Here is a 23,537-nt window from a genome sequence, read left to right as displayed (position 1 = left end):
TCAACTAACCAACTAATCAGGGCACTGCTTTGTGGTGTTGCAGTTCTAGTACAGCTCCCTGGCTGGCTAACCAATCACACCACAATTTATCTGTGAACAGGAAAACTATCACACAACCTCTTTTAAATCAATGAACTAAATAAACCCTTGTCTATTTAACATAGAAAGGAAGGAAAAGGGATATAAATAGAGACCATTCAATCAAAATCATTAAACTTCAGAAAAAAGAATAAGATTCTAAATCAGGAACAGAAAAATCAGAAAACAATACACAAAGTACTAACAGCTGGCAGACTCCATTCCAGTGGTAATCCAGTCTAGTCATGGAGCTTGCTCCCTTTCACTTAAGAGTGAGGATGACCAACACAAGTTAAGCATACAATCTAGAAAAAAAAGTGTTGATCAGAATCCCTATCAATGTGTAAGTGGGGCGTCGCTCGACACACCACAACTCCAGACAAGGAAACTAATACCTCTCAAGATCTTGGATTTAGTCAAATCTGATACCCAACCAAACCAATTAATTTGGCCAATATAAATTGAAATGATCTTACAAATATGAATAATACATCAGTACAACAGTAATCAGTCCACCAATTGAACCCACAATAATCATCGCATATCCTAACAACTCACAATAAAAACAGAAATCCATTCCTCAAACACATACTTCTACATTAATCACAAATGCATGCACCATACCAACCAGTTCACCCTATTCACACTTGCACCCCAAATCATTCAGAAAAGCACAGCAAATCACTTCTTGAGAGTCTCTGTTGCAGAAATTTAGCAGAATTAAAAAAAAAAAATTCTCCCTCGGACTGGCCATTACAGACACAAAATCACAAGACAATCTCATGGGGACCACTACCAAAGAGCAAGTGCTCTTACTAAACCATCCGTTGCCACCAACCCTGATATATTATGAAACCACAGTCTTTTGATCACCTCAATATTTATCTTTGGCAGCTTGGCTCTGGCACCATTGACACAAAAATAACCACCCTCCTCAACATCAGGCCCACAAAATCAACTTAGCAGAGTAATTAAAAAAAGCAACTGGAACCACTCAATTGAGTCCAGGATCAATGAAAACTTAAAGGGTTTTATTACAAAATCTTAACCTAGGCATTACAGAGAAATGCAACAGATATGCCTTGAAGTCTTAGATACAGAGTACATAGTTAGAAATCAGTATTGTTCTTAGTTCTAGTAAGCAACAAAAATCATAAGTGGAATCACAGCATGTCTAGAGGAAAAAAGGAAAACTCTGGCTTACCTCCAAACCAAGAGATTTTATATACATTTTATGTATAGTTAACAAGCAAAAACTGCAAATTCAGCAGAACATGACTATCGATAACACATATTGGACAAATCAGAATGATGACCATGCCATAATAGGTATAATAGAAAGCCATTTCTAAGGTAGAGGAAAATCTATTAGCTTCCACAGCAACAGTCCAGTACAGAGATGTACAACACAGTATGAATTATTTTCAAAGACTCATACAACAGCGTGTTAGCAAGATTGCCTTGGAAATTCAATCAGAAGTGTCCTTAAGAAAGTTGCATTAGGAACATAAAGAAAGTTTCATTCACAATGCATGCTCTCTAAGGAAAATAATCAATGTAATCACAATGTCCTGTGCTCAGCAAAACCATAAGGAAAAAAGACATGCAGAGGGGCATTAATTGGGAAGGGTAATGAGAAGGATCAGAAGAACAAATAGCATCAATTTTAATAAAATGGTATCCTTATGGAAATGAGACATAAGTAAAGTACATTAATAAACATACTTCTAAACCTCGAAATACGATTGTTTAAAGTGCAACATTCATTCATTTGTTACGACCACATTCATTATTATAAAAATCATTAGACAATTAAAAAATGATTTTTCACCTGAAATTGCACATTAAGAAAACGCTCTGACATGCAAACTTGCTTCAGTATCCGTGTAGACAATATTGCCAGACTGGATAGACTATAGATCAGAAGCAATGACTCCAGTAACAGTAAGGGAAGGGAATGCTGAGATTATTTTTTTAACTTTCCCAAGTTTCAACCTCAGCTGCATCAATAAGCATAATTAATTCCCAATGTGCAAGAATGCGATAACATATGGAACACGTGTTTTACATGTGGTACGTGATAATTGTAAGGCATACGACAAGAGACATCTTACTCAAAACACTTTATTGATGATTTTACGAAGTTGAAAGGCTAATATTTGCTACCATGACTTAAAGCATATTATGAATCAAAATATTTTTAAATAAAAATACGAGTTTTAACCAGCAATTCCACTATGATGGAACTGGTTCAGTTGGCAGGCAGCGCCAGGTTTTACCCTGCCTTTTAATCTACGTACCATCATGAATTATTAGCCTAGCCTATTACGAATCATCCAAACAGTCCCATTAGACATCCAAAGGGTGGGAGAGGGGGAGAATAGATGGACATTTACAGTCTTAGAGCACCTTTGATTTCTAAATCGTTCAGGCTTCCACAGTAATTGTTGACCGCATAACACTCAAAATAGTACCAACAATTATAAATATGCAATCTGAAAAGTGATGTGCTGATTCCCTTGAAATCCCATGATCCCAAACCGTATAACCATATATAATTTACTGTTATCACACATTTTCAATTTTGTGAGCAATACAAGAGTAAGGAACACACGCAGAAAGGAAAACAGCGACCTACACCGCACTCATCCGTTTACAGTCGATAACTTGTCTAAGAAAAGCGACGCAGGGGCGAGACTGTAGTCCGAGAACTTAAGCTGTGAGAATATCATAGATGATGGCCATAATACTCAAGCTATTGCTTGCTTTACCAACTTAACTGTTAGATCGCTGAGGTGTAAAAGGACATAGGAAAAGTACATGCTTCAGCTTTGCTTATGTAGAGCTCCAAATCTGCAAACTCCCGTTCACAGGCTTTGATATGGTAGTGTGAGTTGCTGTGCCATGACGTTATGGTAATGAGCACCATTAAAAAGAGTGAATGGTTTGCGTGCTCTAATTGGTGAGGTAAGTTTTTCAGGTAACAGTGAAAGAGAGAAGCTGCAGAAATAACTGTACCTCTTACTCTTTTGCACTAGCCGCCATTATGACAAAGCCATCGATTATGATTTCAAGGCATCAGATACCTGACAGCAGTGTCTTGGGGGTGATTCAGGGCTTTCTTTATTTGTGATATCAACTTTAGAGCCACAGTAACTAGGTTTAGTGTTTACAATGTCCATTCACAGGCACCACTAAAGAGAAGTCTTGCAGCATTAATATATGGGGCGAGCTGGCCATTACTAAACCAGTACTTTACAGTTAAGTGCAAGGTCAGTCAGTCTAAGGGTTCTACCACATAGCCAAGTTTCGGCTTGCTGTGGTAAAAATGCATAGGGAAAAAAATAATATTAGCCAAAGAGGCATGTCGGGATGGGAGTGTTCCCTCCACAGGGAAAGGGTGTGCAATGTTTTTTTGAATGCCCTACCACAGGTGAAATTGCTATCCTGACTTTTATTCGAGCCCTGTTGTCATGCTAATACTGTCCCGCTTAGACTATAGAAACTCTTTTCCTTAGCTATCCTGGCTATTTAATAAAGAGACAGCAGGTTGTGCAAAACGCCGCTGCACGTCTGCTTATGAGCACGCCCAGACATTTATCTGCTAAACCTGCACTGGGCTCACTTCATTGGCTTCCTATAAAACAACAGATCAATTTCAAGGCCATTTGCATGACACACAAAGCACTCCATAATAAGGGTCCGCTGTTTCTCAGGCAATGTATAACACCTTATATCCCTCAGAGGGCACCTAGGTCCTACTCCGCCTTGTTGGTCAACACACCCCGTATCAGGAAAGCAACATGGGGAGGCAGTTCTTTTTCAGTCAAAGCCACATACCTTTGGAACTCACTCCCATTGGAACTCCGACAAGAGCTGCTGGAATGTTAATTTCGTAAGAAACTGAAGACATTCTTACTCACAGCATAGGCATCCCTGAGTTTGGTGGTCTACCTTCAGCTCTGGGAAGCCCCCAGGTAGCCATGCGCTCTAAAAATTCATTAAATTAAATTACATTAATACTAATCTAGCCTGTGTGCCTAGGACTATGCCTGCCTATAACAATACAAGGTCCAAGACCCATCTTGGAATGTGCAGGGAGTCAGTTGCAGCCGGCCTAATCTGTGGATGGGATGTTTCCTCTGTATCTATGATTATAATTAAACTCATCTCTATTAAGTCATCATTGCCTCAACCAGCTTCTTCACATTGGTGATGAGTGAACCCACCATTAAGGAGAACGTGGATGTTACAGTATAGTCTTCTATGACATATTGTCAGACATACCGCTCTTGACTTATACAAGAGGAAATGTGTAGGAGCAAATGTCTCAACTGATGACTGATATTGTTTATACTTTGGAGCTTCATCCTACGTAATTCCACTTACTTTGGACTTTGTTAGAGGATGCGCTCTATGATTTAGAGGCCACAGTGAGACCTTGGAAATCCGCTGTTCTAGCTCAAGCTCACTTACAACAGACGTTCCCTTGTGCTGCTGTCAACTTGGAGTCTTTGTGAGATTGCACTGCCTCGATATTCTTCACCACATGCTGATGGTTGCACGTGCCCACTATCTCCTACACCTTGGTGCTGTTATGCAATGTGCATCCCTTCATGTGATGTCTTGTTATGCTGAGGTGCGTCTGCTCGGATTTTCTACAAGACTGTTGTCAAGGCAACATCAGTGGCACAAAAGTAAAAAGAAAAAAAGGAAAACAGCAATTCCAACAAAGCATTAACTATAACACATTCAACAGTGATAAGCACACATTGTACTGCATGAAAACCTTTTCACAACAGTTCCCTCTAGACATTTAATTATAGTACAGGCAAGTCCTCAGCTGGTCTTTCAGCTTTATTTAAACTATGGTGACATGCTCACTCTATGCACAGTGTTAAAAATAAACACCTCCCCGAATTTAGAAACAATGACATGCACATCTCTCTATAGTGTGTCTATGGAATCTGTGTTATTCTTCACTCGGATTGCAGTGACATGCACACCTTCCTAGGTTGTGTCAGTGGCAGTTGGCACACGGTTCAGGGGACAGAGGCACAGAACAACAGGTAAATTGGGAGGACTGCTGTGCGCCAGGAGAAGGACCCGCCCAGGGAACTGACTCTCCAGGAGGCACTCACCAATATCCTGGGTGGCATACCAACATTCCCATGATATGCTGGGCCAGATCCTGGCCAACGTGCAGTAGAACAGGTGGGACAGTACCAGGGGTCAGGCAGGACTTGCAGGCCATTAACACCACCCTGGTCTCCATTTCAGGGTGCTGGCAGACATGGCCAACATTATGAGGGAGGCAGCCTCACAACAGCAGGCCCCTGCCACTAGCCAGACATCTGAACTGCCTTCCACCTCCGCTGCCACTAGTGGACAGGAGACCCTGTCACAGGACCAACAGGCCACCAGCACCTGTCCCCCTGCAGAAGGTGAACCACCCTGCAAATGTTCCCTGCGATCCAGGCAGAAGCCAGAGACTATTGCCGAGACCCCCGCCAGGAAAAGAGACTCTCCTGACTGTCACACTTGTGTCCCACTCTGTTGTCTTGTCCACCTTGAACTGCCATTGCTCCCCTTCCTATGTCCCCTTGGACAATGCATCTGTGCTACCAATAGACTGGAACTGTGCCCTGGACTTTCCTTCATCATCACCCCAGCCCAATGCACTTGTCCCTTTACTTCTTAGCACTGAAATAAACACCCTTTGAAAAAAGACAAGTATGGAGTATGTCAAATGATTTAAGTATGTATTCGTTTAACCAGGTTCAAACATTGCAATTCAAATGTACAGTAATGTTCACATTGGAAAGACCTGTATTTGGCTTCAGTGATCACACCAGGAGCGATAGTGGGGCACCAACATCTCCACAATGAGTGACCAAAGGGTACAGTGAGTGGGCATAGAAGTGGGAAATAACAGCATGCTAGTGACAAAGATAAACAAGAAAATGTCAATGAAAGATGAAGTAACACTGTCCTACCTGTGTGTCATTGGAAGTATTGTCTGATCACCGCTGTCCTGTTGTCTTCATGCTTATCCTCTGCCTCCTCATCCTCACTGTCCACAGGGTCCACTGCTGCCACAAGGCCATCTCCAGCCTCCTCCTCCTGCAGAAAGGCACATGGGGTCTGAAGGAAAGGTTGAGCAACATACAGCATGCCATGGTTATCCGCCAGACCTTCTTGGGTGAGTAGCACAGGGATCCACCAGTTAGATGGAGGCAAAAAAAACATGCTTTCAGGAGGCCAAAGGGACATTCCATTATCCATCTTATACGCCCATGTGCCTCATTTTAACGTTCTTCTGCCCTTGTCCTGGGATTCCTCACAGGGGTCAGTAGCCATGATAGGTTGGGGTAACCTGATTCACCTGCAAATATATATAGAGACAACATTTAGCAACACACTATCCCATATGGCCTACACCATAACCATCCACCAACATCCACTGGGTGGGAACCAGGACTCACCTATTAGCCACACCCTGTGCCTCTGTAGTTGACCCATCACATTTGGGATGCTTCTATTCCTGAGGGTAAAGGCATTGTACACAGACCCAGGATACTTAGCATTGACATGGGAGATGTACTGGTCTGCCAGGCACACCATCTGGACATTCATGGAATGAAAACTCTTTTGATTTCTGAATACCAGTTCATTTTGCCGGGGGGGGGGACAAATGCAATATGTGTTCCATCAACTGCCCCAATTATGTTGGGGATATCTCCCATTGCACAGACGTCAGCCTTCACTTTGGCCAAATCCTTCACCTGGGGAAATACAATGCATGTGTTAAATCAGGGCAGACAACACTCTGGTCAGCACTATTGAGAACTTTGGCTGTGATATTCCTGCTGCTAAGCCCACTGTCACTTGGAAATAACCATGTGCCAGGAAATGGAGCACTGACAAATCTTGCACCAGAGGGGGGATCCCAGTGGGGTGACAGATAGGAGATATCAGGTCAGGCTCCAGTTGGGCACACAGCTCTGTGATTTTGACCCTGTCAAGTCTGTAGGTGAGGATAATGTGCCTGTCCTCTATTGTTGCCAAGTCCACCAGGGGTCTGTAGACGGGGTGTGTCTCCATCTCCTATTTACCCGCAGTGGTAGCAATCTATGGGGCAAAAGAGAGATGAGCATGTCACAAACTGAACATTGTAGCCACAACAGTACAATGCTTTATGTTCATTTTAAATGTATAAGTGGCATTTGTCCTGTATGTGCCATTTGCCCTGTATGTCCAATTGTGAACTGTGACGCAGTTATAATCCAGGGCCTGCCCCCCTCCCCCATGAAATGGCGTCCGCCTATCCTGTGTGGAGGGACAGGTGGAAGTGAGGTAATTCCGCTGGTGTAGTGTGCTATTGCAGGAGGCGGTAGGGAACTGCCGTGCAACGCCTCATTGGATAATATTGATAATATAATACAGTGGCCAATTGTGATGTACACCACTGGTGACGGTATGCACTATTTTCTGTCGGTTTACTGACTTGCTACCTGACCTGCAACAAGAGAGGACCTACACTGCATATGATGCTGTGGCCTGTGTCTGGAACCTACCATGGTGTGTATGACTGGGGAAAGGGCCCCTGCCTCCACCTCGGTGGAGTAGGAGCGACTGGTGGATGGAGGCCTACCTCAGTATGGACTGAGGACCTCAGTACGGACTGCTGTATGGGCCCCCAGACCAACAGGTGGATGCACTGTGAGCATGATGCATGGGGCATGAATGTATGGAGTGGTGTGTGTGAAGGCCTCGTGTAGGAGGGGTTGGTGGATGTCCCCTGGGCGGCGTGCAGCTTGTGTGCTAGGCCCTGTGTGTGCAAATGCATTGTGAAAGGGTATGGTGGGCCAGAAGTGTAACAGGCAGGACGGTCTGACTAATACCTTTTCCTGTGCATTTCTCTGTAGGTCAGCGCCCATCAAAAGAAGGGTATTTGGCATCCCATCGCCAAGGACGTGCAGACCCTGGGGGTCTACGGCAGGAGGAGCACCCAATATCGGAAACGGTGGGAGTACCAGAGATGCTGGGCATGGAAGATGGCAGAGACCCAGCTGGGGATGGCCTCTCAATGAGGACAGGGTGCCCATTGAACCCTGATGGCCCGCATACTGGCCGTGGTCTGTCCAGAGCTGGATGGGCACTTGAGGGCATCAAGGCAGCCACAAGGGGGTGAATACAGTGCCCATCATTACAACTTACACCTGGTGGGGTGGTATCCGGGTGGTAGATGTATGTCTGTGGGTGCCCCTAGGCCAGGCCTGACATTGTAAAGTAGGTCCCATGTTTGGCAGGGTTCTGATCTCCTATTACTCCTACCTAGCATGTAGGCATCCACTACTGGGCAGGGCTGTGTGGGCTCCACGTATGCTGCAGTTGGCGGTATGTGTCCCTCCCCATGCCATTGTTACTGGTAGTGCATTGCATATTGCGTAGGCTTGTTCCCTGTGTGTGAGGGTGGTATGTATGCCAACGGTGGTGTTGGTGCAGCCATTGACCCAATGCATCCTTTGTTTCATGCCCCCCTTTTTGTTTTGTCACCCTGTCCTTATATGCATTACCATCATCAGGCGGAGGAGCAGAGGCACCAGTGATGGAGGGAGCTGCATCCCACAGAACCCAGGAGGCAGAGTTCACGGACGGTGAGGGCACCAGTGGAACGGAGGGCGAGGGGAGCACCACGGCAGAGACTGGAGGGGCCAGTTCTGACACAGATACCTCCTCTGATGGAAGCTCCCTGGTGGTGGCAGACACTTCTGTGACCACCCCAAATACAGGTACACTCGCCACACCTCGTACCTGCCCCACCCTCATCGAGCTGCCTGTGCCCGCTCACCCATGAATGTGGGCATCTCCTTCGCCCCAGGCACCTGAGGTCCTGCCCCTGTGAGCCCTGCTGCCCTGAGTGAGGAGGCTATTGACCTCCTGAGATCCAACTCTGTTGGGAAGTCAACCATTGTGAATGCCATCCAGGGGCTGGCAGCCCAAATGCAATAGACAAATTAATTTCTGGAGTTCCATCACACTGGCTTGGCGGCCCAACAGAGATCAGTCCAGGCTCTGGCCTCCTCTCTGATGGCAGCCATTGTCGCTGTTTCCACCCTTCCTCCTCCAACTTCCACTACCCAGTCCCATTCCCCTCAACCCCAACCCATCCCAAGCACACACGCAGACAAGCATGCACACAGGACAACACAGAAGCGTGGAACAGGCAAACACAAGCACCACACATCATCCCACAGGCACTCACACAAACACCATCCCGATGCAGACATACCAACATCTACTGCCTCCACTGTGTCCCCCTCCTCCTTATCCACCACCTCCCTCCCAGCTGTGTCTACACTTACACCTGCGTGCACTACATCCTCATCCACTAACAGGTTAATCAGCACACCTAGCAGAACACGTACCTCACTGGCAGACACTACCACAACAGCCATGCACAAGTCCACTGTGTCCTCTCCCACTATGTCTGTCCCCCCCTAAGGTACACAAACGCAAGCACTCAGACACCCAACAGCCATCTACCTCACCACAGCACCCAGCCCATGCACCTGCACCCAAACACAGCAGACACCTTCCACAACCACTCCCTCTTCCTTCACTCCCAAACCTTCTCCCTCTCCCCGCCCCAATGTCCCTAAGCAGCTTTTCCTCTCCACCATTGACCTCTTCCCTACCCCACCCCCCATCCTTCACTTCTGGCCAGGGTGCCTAAAACCCAGCCAAGCACCTCAGCCACCCAGTCCACGGGACCAGTAATGTCCACACCCACTCATGGGGGGAAAGGATCCAGGGTACCAGGCAGCCTCAAGGACACAGTGCCTGCCCCAGATGCTGTCAGAAAGGGCAAGGAGCCTGCCCCAAGTGCTGCCTTGAAGGGCAAGGTGCCATCCCCAGCTGCTGCCAGGAAGGGCAAGGAGCCTGCCCCAAGTGCTGCCAAGAAAAGCAAGGAGCCATCCACAGTTGCTGCCAGGAATGGCAAGGGGCCTGCGCTAGCAGGCAGGAAAGACAAGGGGTCTGGTGCTGGAATTCAGTCGGAACCCCCAACAACAGCCATGGCTGTGCAGCCATCCGAGGATGCAGGGGATGGGCAGGACCTTCACCGTCACCCCCAGCGGACGGTCTGTAGAGCTGCCTCCATGGGATGTTGTGCGGCCTGTCCCCTGCAAATCCTGTGAGTATGACACCCACCTGAGAGACTGTGACCTTGCACACCACAGGATCAGAAGCACAGGGCATGATGCCCCCTCCAGAACCAGTGGGTAAGACACCCACTCACCCCATCTTCCCCAGGATCAGAAGCACAGGGCACAAAGCCCCCTCCAAAACCAGTGGGTATGACACCCACTCACCCCATCCTCCCCAGGATCAAGAGAACAGGGCATGTTGCCCTCTCCAGGACCAGTGGTGTTGTTCCATCTGTCGGCTGAGGTGCCCCTCCGTTCCCTGTTCCCTTGAGACGCCTGTCTATTTTCCAACTGACACCCCTGCAGTGTTCTCTCTGTGTTAGTGCAGGAGACAAGTGGGGCCTTGGACCTTGTCATGTGGCCCTGTGGCCCATGCACATTGAGGACTGGGCAGTGTCAGTTGAACTGTACATATGTATATACTTTTAGATTGAATGTTTGTTTTTGTACTGTATTTCTATTATTACACTCACTTTCATGTATTCGTGTTGTCCTTGCATTCTTCCTGAGGGGTACAGGGTCACTATGGTGCAAGGGTGCCTGCATTGATGCTTGACTGGTAATCCTTCACCAGAACGGGGGGAAAGGACAGGAATGCATTATATTTCATAAATCCAGGGCATTCCTGTCCTTTCACATTGGGGTAGGGCAGCACCAGAAGTCGCCTTGCTGCACTGCCAAGTGCCAATTCCCTATAAATATGGGTCAATGTTTGCAAAGTTATAGCCCAGTCCTTTCTTTGCTTCCACCGCTGTTCCTTTCACACTTCGACCTCTGACTTGAACATGTTGGTCATTATCCACTAGAGAATCAAAAATAGTGGAAGGACATGTTGGTTAATTTCTAAGACATATGGGGGCATATTTATACTCCGTTTGCGCCGAATTTGCGTCGTTTTTTTCGACACAAATTCGACGCAAAACTAACTCCATATTTATACTTTGGCGTTAGACGCGTCTAGCACCAAAGTTCATGGAGTTAGCGTAATTTGTTAGCGTGAACACCTTCCTTGCGTTAATGATATGCAAGGTAGGCGTTCCCGTCTAAAAAAATGACTGCGATGCTATTGCGTCGGATTTATACTCCCGGGCAAAAATGACGCCCGGGAGTGGGCGGGACTAAAAAACCTGCATTTGCGCCGGATTTTAGCGCCTGGGTCAGGGCAGGCGTTAAGGGACCTGTGGGATCAGAATGAGCCCAGAGGTGCCCTCCCAAGCCCCCAGGGACACCCCCTGCCACCCTTGCCCACCCCAGGAGGACACCCAAGGATGGAGGGACCCACCCCAGGGAAGAGAAGGTAAGTTGTGGTAAGTATTTTTTTTTTGAAAAAATTTGGCATAGGGGGGCCTGTTTGTGCCCCCCTACATGCCACTATGCCCAATGACCATGCCCAGGGGACAGAAGTCCCCTGGGCATGGCCATTGGGCAAGGGGGCATGACTCCTGTCTTTGCTAAGACAGGAGTCATGTTAATGGCGTCTGGGCGCCCAAAAAAAATGGCGCAAATCGGGTTAAGACGTTTTTTTTGCCTCAGCCTGACTTGCCCCATTTTTGGACGCCCAAACGCCATTTTTCCCTACGCCGGCGCTGCCTGGTGTACGTGTTTTTTTTTCACGCACACCAGGCAGCGCCGGTCGGCTAACGCCGGCTAACGCCATTCAATAAATACGGCGCCCGCATGGCACTTCAGAATGGCGTTAGCCGGCGCTAATTTTTTTGGCGCTAAACTGCGTTAGCGCAGTTTTGCGTCAAAAAGTATAAATATGGGCCACGATCCCTCTCCTTTCTTATTCAATTTTGAGCAGCTCATTCCTCCTTATTCAATATTTCAAAAGCTACGCACATGTATTAATGTTTCAACATGACAAAAACATAAACAATTGTGCATGACCTTTCAATGAGCATGCATAATTTCTTTATAGTGGCATCACTGATAACAGGGAGGAGGTCCTGTAAACGTTTACTAGATGGTGTGTTGCAGCCTGCTGCTACTGCTGAATTACAAGGATGCATTACATCACACTATCACTATGCAGCATTCTGCACTGTTGTTGGATTGCAAATATGCAGTACCAAACCCTTTGTTTGTAGGAATTTTGCTTGGTAACATCACTGAGTTTCAAGGGTCCCACATGTTGTGACCTGGTGAAGTTGGCAGCCTTGAATCACTGCTGCATTACGGCACAGGCAGCGCCACAGAATTATCACTAAATAATATTCTAAAGCTTGGCACCAAATCTAGGTAATCATAAAAACAGAGTAATTCTGTATTGGCATTCAGCAGGCTTTTCTTCAACTGATAGGACTTACAGTTTTGTTCATCAAATGCTTTTTAACATGTTATTTCATTTGCAAAATCTCTGATGGATTGGCTTCATCATCACATTTATCTGTACACCTTCCACTCAAATACAGACATAGAAATTTGACAACCAATGAAGACAATTTTTCTCTTAGAATTCGGACAAACATATATGCTTTGCCAGTGATTATTAATGCAGATTAAATAAAATGCATGAAATGGTAGGTTTTGTGAAAATTAAACATATAAAAATGTATGGTAACTTCCAAAAAGTCAGTGAATGGAAACTTCATGTAATATCTGAACAAGTCGTTCAGGTGCTTTCCATTTAAAAACAACAAAATGTTTTTTTAATGAGAAAATTATTCTTTTCTGAGAAAAAGTTTTACTAGTCTATAGTTGGCAACTACTAGAAAGACAGAGAAACTGTAAATGCCTTCGAAAGACTATCATTATAGAGTATCCAATAAGAGTACTTTGGATCGCTTGCTTGGAAATTGCGTTAACTACCATCAGGCTGTAATAAAATTTCAGATTTCATGGAAATGGAACATTTTACAGAGCGCCTTTATTTGTTCAACAGAAGTTCGTATTTTTACACGGCTGTATCTTTTTCTCGTTAAAATAAATGTCGCTTTGTGACACGACCTGTGTTGAAATTTTAAGAGAAATACAGTTTGCATTTCTATCTTTTGACTCCACAGATGACAGCGCAGAGAAACTGTGCATTGATGTTCTGTACTAAAATCAAAATAAACTATGCCTGTACTTGAAGACTATTTCAGACAACACCTCATTTTAATTGTCTAAATTCTTAACATTTTGATAAAATCGAATCTTGAAAGAGCATTGAAAACAAATCTGATATGAGAAGACACATTTTTGGCTCTTTGTCAGGTGGTGTGCCAGTGTCATTTTGTAGAATTATTTCAGGTCCTGCTTAGAAACAGCTTTAATTCTTTTGTGAGTCTTATGTTTTCCAAAATAATCAGAGGACAGATATATGCATACAGACATGTTGAATTATTTATCGAGCTCGTCCATACCTAGCGATAGCTGGATTTATGTTAATTTATTGCTTCCCAGTGTTTTTCTATGAGCCAGCCATTCTGCTACAGTGAAAATAGCTTTTAGGTGCAAGTCACCAACAGGACATATTAAAATTATATTCTTAAATGTCCTACATTTAAATACTTTGCACTGTTCCTTTTGGGCCAAAAGGAGTACATGGGGTGGAAGGAAGGTAGGTTTTAATCTGTCAAAAATAGTTATTTTGACATGTTGAACTGTAGTTGTTATACTGCTGAATCAGGCTACAGTTGTATACCTGAATTCATGTTTGTACTGTCACTATAATGCATGGCACAATAGGTGTTGTAGTTCATTAGGGCCATTTAACTTCCAGGCCCAGGGTACACTATGGCCCTCATTACAACCCTAGCGGTCGGTGATAAAGCAGTGGTAATACCGCCAACAGGCCGGTGGTAAAAAAATGGAATTTTGACCAGGGCGGAAACCGCCAACACAGACAGACACTTTAACACATTCTCCGCCACAGCGGTAGCAACAAGCACCGCGGCGGTAACCGCAAACAGCCAGGCGGAAGACAATGTATCGCCCACAATATTACAACAGGCCTATCTGCCACCTTTTCTGGGGCGGTACCAACGACATCAAAAGCACGGCGAAAACAGTACACAGAAGGCAAAGGACTCACCTTAGAGACTCAAGGAAGAACTATGACGCCATGGAGCCCAAACTGCAGGTGTTCACTAAGCTGGTCTACCTCCTCCTACACCAGGAATACCTATGCCAGCGACGATGACCACAGTGAGTACTGCCGCCCAGCACACGGGGGAAGAGTGACACACATACGCAACACCCCACCCCCAACAACATACACGGAAACAGATGTAGTAACATTACATATTCACCCCGTATCCCTCAGGAATAATGCAAGGACAAAATGATTTGAAGAAAGTGATTGTAATAAGATAAAATACTAGAAATACTTCCTCAAAAATAAAAACAGTATTTACAGCTATACAAATGAAGGGACACTGCCCAGTCCATAATGTCCGTTGGCCAGAGGGCCATATCACATAGGCCAAAGCCCCACTTGACTCCTGCCTCAATACGGAGAGAACACTGCTGGGGCATCAGATTGAAAATACACAGGCACCTCATGGGAAAGGGGAACGGGGGCATCTCAGCCGGAAGATGGTACAACGTCACTGCTCCTGGAGGGACCTCTGCGATGGTCTTGGTGAGCGCAAAGCCACAGTCTCTCAAGTGGGGGGTTTGCCCACTGCTTGGTCCTGGGGAGTGCAAGGCCACAGCCTCTCTAGTTGGTGGTATGCCCACTGCTAGATCCTGGGGAGTGCTAGACCACAGCCTCTCAAGGGGGTGGTTTGCCCACTGCTTGGTCCTGGGGAGTGCAAGGCCACAGTCTCTCAAGTGGGTGGTTTGCCCACTGCTTGTTCCTGGGGAAAGCCACAGTCTCTCTAGTGGATGGCTCCTCCATTGGTTCTGGAGGGGGCCTTGTGCCCAGTGTGCTTCATCCTGGCAAGGAGTGGGTGAGTGGATGCCTTCGTCCACTGGTTCTGGATGGGGCCTTATGCCTAGTGTGCTTCATCCTGGCAAGGAGGGGGTGAGTGGATGCCTTCTTACACTGGTTCTGGATGGAGCTTTGTGCCCTGTGATGCAGCACATGGGGAGTGCAAGGTCACAGTCTCTCACCTGGGTGTCAGACCCACCAGTTTTGCTGTGGGCAGGATGCATGACACTCCATGGAGGCAGGACTACAGTCCATCCGCCGGTGGTGACGGCTGCACAGTGGTGGTAGTGCCGGTGCTGGTGGTGGTGCTGCCAGTGGTGGGGGGAGGCTCCAGCCCTTCCCCTGCAGCCTCGGATGGCTGCCCACTGAGGCTGCTGCTGCTGCCAGTGGTGTTGGTGGCGGTGCTGGTGGCAGTGCTGGTGGCAGTGCTGCCAGTGGTGGGGGGAGGCTCCAGCCCTTCCCCTGCAGCCTTGGATGGCTAAAGCGCCATGGTTGATGGTGGGGGCTTAGATCCTGTCACAGCACCAGGCCTCCTGTCCCCCCTCCTGCCCTTTGCCCTTGCCTTTGGCAGCTGGTGGTGCCTCCTTGCCCTTGGCAGCTGGTAGTGCATCCTTGCCCTTGGCAGCTGGTGGTGCCTTCTTGCCCTTGGCAGCTGGTGGTGCATCCTTGGCCTTGACCTTGGCAGTTGGTGAAGGCACACTGCCAGTGCTGATGGGTGTCTACTTGGAGCCTCTCACACCTGCAGTAGCTGCCGAAACTACAGTGGCCATGGACTGGGTGGCTGAGGTGCTGGCCTGGGTTCTGCCCACCCTGGCCCGAAGTGAAGGAAGGGGGGGAGGGGTAGGGAAGAGGTCAAGGGTGGAGAGAAAAAGCTTCTTAGGAACACTGGTGCGGGAAGATAGTGAAGGTTTGGGAGTGGAGGAAGAGGGAGTGGTTGTAGGAGGTGTCTGCTGTGTTTGGGTGCAGGTGCATGGGCTGGATGCTGCTGTGAGGTGGATGGCTGTTGGGTGTGTGAGTTCTTCCGTTTGTGTACTTTGGGAGGAGGTGGCACGGTTAAGGGGATATAGGCACAGGACAACAGGGAGGCTGGGAGAACTGCTGTGTGACTGGGGAGGACAGGCCCAGGGAACCGACTCTCCACGAGGCACTCACCAACATCCTGGGAGCATACCACAAGTCCCAGGAGACGATGGGCCAGATACTGGACAAGTTTCAGGAGACCCAGTGGATGCAGGAGGCACGGTACCTGGGGATCAGGGAGGACCTGAGGGACATCCACACCACCCTGGTCACCATTGCAGTGGTGCTGGCAAACATGGACAACACCATGAGGGAGACAGTGACACACCAATGGGCCCCTGACACAAGTCAAAACGATGAACAGCCTTCCAACTCCGCTGCCGTCAATGGACAGGAGACCCCGCCACAGGAACAACAGGCCACCAGCACCCCTCCCCTGCAGAAGGGTAACAACCCTGCAAATGGTCCCTGCAATCCAGGCAGAAGCCAGAGAACATTGTCAAGATCCCACCAGGAAATAAGACTCTTCTGATTGTCACCCTTGTGTCCTACTCTGTCACCCTGGCCACCTTGAACTATCATCGCTCCCCTTTCTATGCCCCCTTGGACAATACACCTGTGATACAAAGAGATTGGACCCTATCCTGGACTCCCCTCCACCATCACCCAAGCCCACTGCACATCCCCATTACATTTTCAGCAATTGAATAAACACCCTTTGAAAAATCACAAGTATGTAGTATGTCAAATGATTTAAGTATGTATTCATTCAACAATCTGTAGACTTTGCAAGTAGACTGTACAGTAATGTATACATAAGTATGATCTGTATTGTGCTGCAGTCAATACACCAGGAGCCATAGTAGGGCACAAATATCTGTGAATAGACATGTCAAAGGGTACAGTAAGTGGCCATAGTAGTGGGAACAGCAGCCTGCCAGTGAAAATGTACAACACAAAACTGCAATGGAAGGTGAAGTTACAGTGTCTTACCTGTGTGTCACTGGAAGTACTGTCGAATGATAGATGTTCTTTTGTCCTCATCCTCATCCTCTACCTCCTCTTCGTCACTGTCCACAGGCTCCAGTACTGCCACACGCCCATCTCCAGCCTCATCCTCATGCAGAAAAGGCACCTGAGACTCAAGGCAAGGTTGTGCAACATGCAACATGCCACGATGATCTGGCACACCTTCTTGGGTGAGTAGCACAGGGATCCACCTGTTAGATGGAGGCACCAAAACCTGGCCTTCAGGAGGCCAAAGGTTCGCTCTATAATTCATCTTGTTCGCCCATGTGCCTCATTGTAATGTTCCTCTGCCCTTGTCCTGGCATTCCTCACAGTGGCCAGTAGCCATGGGAGGTTGGGGGAACCAGAGAGATACGTGTTAGCCAGACACTCACTCTTAGGGCCAACCCCACACCCATATACCAACATACACTGGGTGGGGAGCATGGGCTCACCTATTAGCCACACCCTGTGCCTTTGAAGTTGAGACATCACATATGGGATGCTGCTATTCCTCAGGATGTAGGCATCATGCACAGAGCCATGATACTTTGCATTGACACGGGAGATGTACTGGTCCACCAAGCACACTATCTGCACATTCATGGAGTGAAAGCTCTTTCAATTTCTAAACACTTCTTCATTTCTTCTGGGGGGGACAAAGCAATATGTGTACCATCAATTGCCCCAACAATATTGGGGATATGCCCCATTGCATTGAAATCAGCTTTCACTGTGGCCAAATCCTCCACCTGGGGGAAATACAATGTAGCTGCGCATGTGTTTCATCAGGGAAGACAACACTCTGGTCAGCACGTTTGAGAACATTGGCTGGGACACTCCTGCTGCCATGCCACTGTCAGTTGGAAGGAGCCACTTGCCAAGAAATGGAGCACAGATAGGACTTGCACAAAAGGGGGGATCCCAGTGGGCTGACACACAGCTGACATTAGGTCTGGCTCCAATTGGGAACACAGCTCATGGATTGTGGCCCTATCAAGTCTGTAGTTGAGGATAATGTGCCTGTCCTCCATTGTTGCCAAATCCACCAGGGGTCTGTACACAGGGGGATGTCTCCATGTCCTATTCATCCCCAGCGGTTGTACTCTAGGGGGCAAAACGATGAGCATCTGGTCAGTTTTCAACATTTCCTCAATGTACAATGCATTGCATGTTGTGACAGAAACAGTATGTTTATGTTTAGTCCCAAAATGTGTTTATGTCGGCTGTGATGCCGTTAGGTGCCATGGCCTGTCCCCCCTGAAATGGCAGACACCTGTCCTGTGTGGAGGGGCAGGTGGAAATGAGGTAATGCCACTGACTTTGTGCGCCGTTGCGGGAAGCCGTCGAGTACCTCCATGCAACTCCTCATTGGTTATCATTGGGCCATATGGGTTACAGTAGCCAATGTTGATGTACGTCAGAGGTGACGATATGCACGGCCACGGACGTGACTGCTATTTTCTATCTGCTCACTCACTTGCTACCTGACCTTCAACTGGAGAGTACCTTCACTGCAAGTGCTGCTGTTACCTGTGTCTGGAAGCGACCATGGCTCGAGTCACTGGGAAAAGGGCACCTGCCTTCACCGCTGCGGAGTTGGAGAAACTGGTGGATGGGGTCCTACCCCAGTACCGATTGCTTTATGGGCCTCCAGACCAACAGGTGAGTACACTGTAGGCATGATGCATGGGGCATGAATGCATGGTGTGATGTGTGTGAAGGCCTTGTGTAAGGTGGGTGGTGGAGGGGTCCTGGGCAGCGTGGTGCATATATGGTGGGCAAGGTATGTGCTTAAGGGGAAGGGAGGGATATGGTGGGCCATGGGTGTAACATGCCGGACGGTATGACTGATCCCTTTTACCATTTTGATTTTTCTGCAGGTCAGTGCCCATCAGAAAAAGGGTATATGGCGTGCGGGCCCTGGGGGTCTACAGCAGGCGGAGCACTCACTGTCGCCCACTGCCAACAGTGGGAGGATCTAAGACGCTGGGCAAGGAAGACGGCGGAGGCCCAGCTGGGGATGGCCTCCCAATGAGGAAGGGGCGCCCGTAGAATCCTGACCCCCTAATGTTCTGCATTCTGGTGGTGGCCTATCAGGAGCTGGATGGGCACTTCAGGGCATTACAGCAGCCACAAGGGGGTGAGTACACTTTCCAAATCTGCAAATTGTGCGTGGTGAGGTGGTCTATGGGTGAGGGATGTGGGCCTGTGGGTGCCTCTAGGCCAAGCCAGACATTGCAGGGTAGGTTCCATGTTGGGCAGGGGCTGATGCACTCCATCCCCAAACATGCTAGTGGGCATCTACTAGTGTGCAGGGATCTGTGGGTCTCAGGTATGCTGCTATTGGTGTTAGGTATTACTGTCCATGGCCTGGTGACTAGCACTGTGAGTGGTAGTTCATCGCCTAGTGCAGGGTTCTGCAAAGTCGGTCCTGGAGAGCCGGGTCCATGGCAGATTTTTTTATTTTTCTAAATGTGGGTATCCTAAAAATCTGGCATGGACCCAGCTCTCCAGGACTGACTTTGCTGAACCCTAGCCTAGTGCGTAGGGCTGTCCCCTGTGTGTTGTGTATGCCAACAGTGGTGTTGTTGCTGGCATTGACCAAGTGTATCCTCTGTCTCTTCCCCCCCTTTTTGTTTTGTCACCCTGTCCTTATGTGCATTAGCATCATCTGGCGGAGGAGCAGAGGCACAGGCGACGGAGGGAGCTGCATCCCACATGGCCCTGGAGGACGAATCCATCGACCGTAAGGGCACCAGTGGGACGGAGGGCGAGGGGAGCACCACGGTGGAGACAGGAGGGGACAGTTCTGACAGTGATACCTCCTCTGATGGACATTCCCCGCTGGTGGTGGATACCTCTGTGGCCACTCCAGCTACAGGTACAGCCACAACCCCCTGTACCAGCACCGCCCTCCCAGCAGCCCCTCAGGGAGTTTCCCGTGCCCGCTCACCCAGGAGCCCTGCTGCCCTTTGTGAGGAGGCTATTGACCTCCTGCGATGCATCTCTGTTGGGCAGTCAACCATAGTGAATGCCATCCAGGGGCTGGCATTGCATTTGCAACATACAAATGCATTCTTGGAGGGCATTCACTCTGGCGTGGCGGCCCGACAGTGATCATTCCAGGCTCTGGCCTCCTCCATGATGGCAGCCATTGTCCCTGTCTCTAGCCTCCCCCCCTCCAACTTCCTCTATCCAGTTCCATTCCCCTGAACCCCAACCTATCCCAAGAACACAATCAGACCAGCATGCAACCAAGACAACACACAGGAGTGGCTTGGGCAAACACAAGCACCACACATCATCAAACTGGCAGTCACACAAACACCATCCAGAACCAGACACACCAACTTCCACTGCCTCCACTGGGTCCCCCTCCTCCTCCTCGTCCACCTCCCTCCCAATAGCTTCTCCACTCACACCTGCATGTACTACATCCTCATCCACTACCACCATCACACCCATCAGTACATGCCCCTAACTGGCAGTCACCACCCCCACATCCATGCACACATACCCTGTGTCCTCTCCCACTGTGTCTGTGCCCCCTCCTCCCAAAGTCCCCTGCCACCGACCCCAGGTCCCTGATAGTACTGTGTTTGTGGGGTTGCCTGGGGTCTCTGTAGTGGTGGACACACTGCTGATTAACATGTCCTGGGGACAGAGGGATGGGCCTGCTGGGTGGGTTCTGTGCTGGTGTTTCCTGAGGGGGATGCTCTGTGGTGGTATGGGACTGTGGCTGGGTAATCAACTGTCTGGAGGTCTCTGTTGGGCCAGGTTGGTCATCCTGATCCAGGCGTGCAGAGCTGCTGTCATCACTGTAGGCCTCTTCTGGGTGGGGACTGGATGTTGCTGGCACCTCCTCTCCAGTGACGTTGTGTGGGGGACCTGTGAGGATGTAAATGCAGTTCTATTGTTTCTGCGTGTGACATCTTGTGCATGGGTGTGTTAGCCTCTATGGTTGTGAGTGCCCTGTCAGCTTTGCCTTGTGTGAGTAGTTATTTTGTGGGCTAGGTGATTCTCTCTAGTGTGCATGTTGTGGTGATGGGTGTCCATCCAGGGCTGTAACTCCTGTCCATGCATTGGTGGTGCATGCAGTGCTGGGTATTGGGATGGGTGGGTTGTGATGGTGAGGTGCATGTGAGGTTGTGGGTTGATGGGGGTGAGGGTAGTGGTGGGGGTATGTGATGGCATGCAGGTATGGGGGTGAAAGTAGTAAAGATTTGACTTACCAAAGTCCAGTCCTCCTGCTACTCCTGCCAGGCCCTCAGGATGCAGTATTGCTAAGACTTGTTCCTCCGGTGTTGTTAGTTGTGGGGGAGGAGGTGGGGGTCCACCGCCAGTCCTCTCTACAGCTATCTGGGGTCTTGCTACCATGGAATGCACCTTCCCCGTAGGTCGTTCCACCTCTTCCTGATGTCATCCCTTGTTCTTGGGTACTGTCCCACGGCGTTGACCCTGTCCACGATTCTCCGCCATAGCTCTATCTTCCTTGCAATGGATGTCTGCTGCACCTGTGATCTGAATAGTTGTGGCTCTACCCGGATGATTTCCTCCACCATGACCCTTAGCTCCTCCTCTGAGAACCTGGGGTGTCTTTGTGGTGCCATTGGTGTAATGTGTGTGGGGTGTGTGAGGGTGTTTGGGGTGATGTGTTGGGGTGTGTGCTGTGAGGTACGTGGATGGTGTATGGGTGATGGTGTTCTGTGGCTCTGGTTCTTTGGGTGCTTTTGGTGTGTCTCTCTCCCAGTTGTCAATTTCTTTGAATCGTAAAGGGATGTGGGGAGTGTAGGTGTGTGTTTTATAGTGGTGTGGGTTTGTGGGTGTGGTGTGTGTATGAGTGTCAGGTATGTGTACTTTGAATTGTCCAATGTGGTGTTGTTTTGTATGTGTATTTTGAGCATGGCGGTATGTACCACCAATGGTTTACCGCGGTTGAATGTCCGCCGTGGTGATTCGTGGGACATAATGCTGTGGGCGTAGTTCTGTTGGCGTAACGGTGTGAGCTTTGCTACTGCAATTTTATCACTGACCTTTTGGCTGGCGGGCTTGTGTTTGTGTCCGTTCGTGACGGATTGCCATGTGTGGTAAAAATGCACAGAGTTCTAAACCAAGCAAATCATTTAGGGCAAAAGCAAGGAGAACTTCAGGCAAAAGATAGCATTTTCCTACAATATGTTAGTAGTCATCTGAGATTTCACCATTGCATCAGATTTTAAAAACTAAAGACAACATGACTTTGAATCACTTTTCCACACTTTTCTAAATGGCAATAGGGATTTAAAATGTAATCTCTGCTTTATGTGAATTCATATAAAATCAAAACCTGAGAAACCATATTGGAGGAAAACAAATCATAACAAAATTAAGGAAATATAAAACATGGAAAATCAAAGGAAATATTTTATCGAAAAAAATTGTTGAAGGAAAAATCTAAAGTTACATTAAAATTGTGTGGCATTTAGGGGTACAGAAGGGTTTGGGGTTCACGAATCGGTGGAGCTTAGGCATAGAAATAGGTTTTTAGTGTTCAGAAATGGGTAGAGTTTAGTGGTAGTGAGAGATTTTTCATGTTCAGGGATGGGTGAAGGTCAGGGGTGAGGAATGGTATTAGAGGTCAGGAATGGGTGGAGTTTATAAGTGGTGAGGGATTTTGGGGGTCAAGGATGAGTGGGGTTTATGGTCAGGAAGACTGTTAGCATTCAGGAATGGATGGAGTTTAGGGTGGTGAGGATTTTGGATTTTATTTCACTTTGAGGGCACACTCATCCTAATAAGCAGTGTGCCCTGTTTTATATAGAAGTGACCTGCCCAGTGGGCTTATAAGACACACTTTACGTGTGATTTGGGAAAGATAGGTGTTTTCCCTACCACAGGTCATTGCAGTTCAATTAAACTGTTGCCCACACAGAACATACTGGTGCTCCTGACATTAATATTTTTCATTCATGTGGCTTGTGAAAATATGCAGTGCAGCCCATGTACAGCATTTACATTTCCTTCCCTAGGTGCACTTCAGGCACCATTTGCAATGTACTTATATGGTAGGTAAAGTGTCCAAACAGGAAGTTCAAATGTACAGCACATGTTTTAGAGGGAAAGCACTGATTAATTTGGCGTGGCAATGCAGAAAAGGCAAATTTGTTACTTCTATTTGTACTTTTCTCCACAGTATTATGCTTTTTCAGTATTGTGGCTGTGATATTTTGGTACAACAGTAGGTTTATACTACATATTCTGGTAGTATAACCCTGAGAGATCAGCATTTTATACCCGGTCCTCCGTCAAGTAAGTTACCTGTATCTGTCTTGTTGTTGACAGTCCCTCATTCAATGTGAACCATAACACTTTATCTATTC

This window comes from Pleurodeles waltl, chromosome 2_2 (assembly GCF_031143425.1).
Source record: "Pleurodeles waltl isolate 20211129_DDA chromosome 2_2, aPleWal1.hap1.20221129, whole genome shotgun sequence".
Lineage (NCBI taxonomy): Eukaryota > Metazoa > Chordata > Amphibia > Caudata > Salamandridae > Pleurodeles > Pleurodeles waltl.
This window is presented reverse-complemented; position numbering follows the sequence as displayed.